Source organism: Arachis ipaensis, chromosome B09 (genome assembly GCF_000816755.2).
Source record: "Arachis ipaensis cultivar K30076 chromosome B09, Araip1.1, whole genome shotgun sequence".
NCBI lineage: Eukaryota > Viridiplantae > Streptophyta > Magnoliopsida > Fabales > Fabaceae > Arachis > Arachis ipaensis.
In genome coordinates, this window is record NC_029793.2 from 6,879,258 (window position 1) to 6,879,532 (window position 275).

Consider the following 275-nt stretch of genomic DNA (forward strand, 5'->3'; position numbering starts at 1 on the left):
TAACAAATAAACCCGACATATATTTTGGATCGAATATGAATTACATCAAACTCAATTTCATCCTACCCATAAACATCCTTATATTATATTATGTGTATGAAATAGGGGTAGCAACGGAAATGAGAAGGGGAATAAGATGGATTTTTTTGTATGGTAGAAATACTTTTAGTTTCGGTAATAAAAATTAAAAAGACTAAGTAATTAGATTATCAAAATAAAAATACATCTTAAAGATTTAAAAGTTGATAAAAATAATTCTAAAAAGTTATAAATGA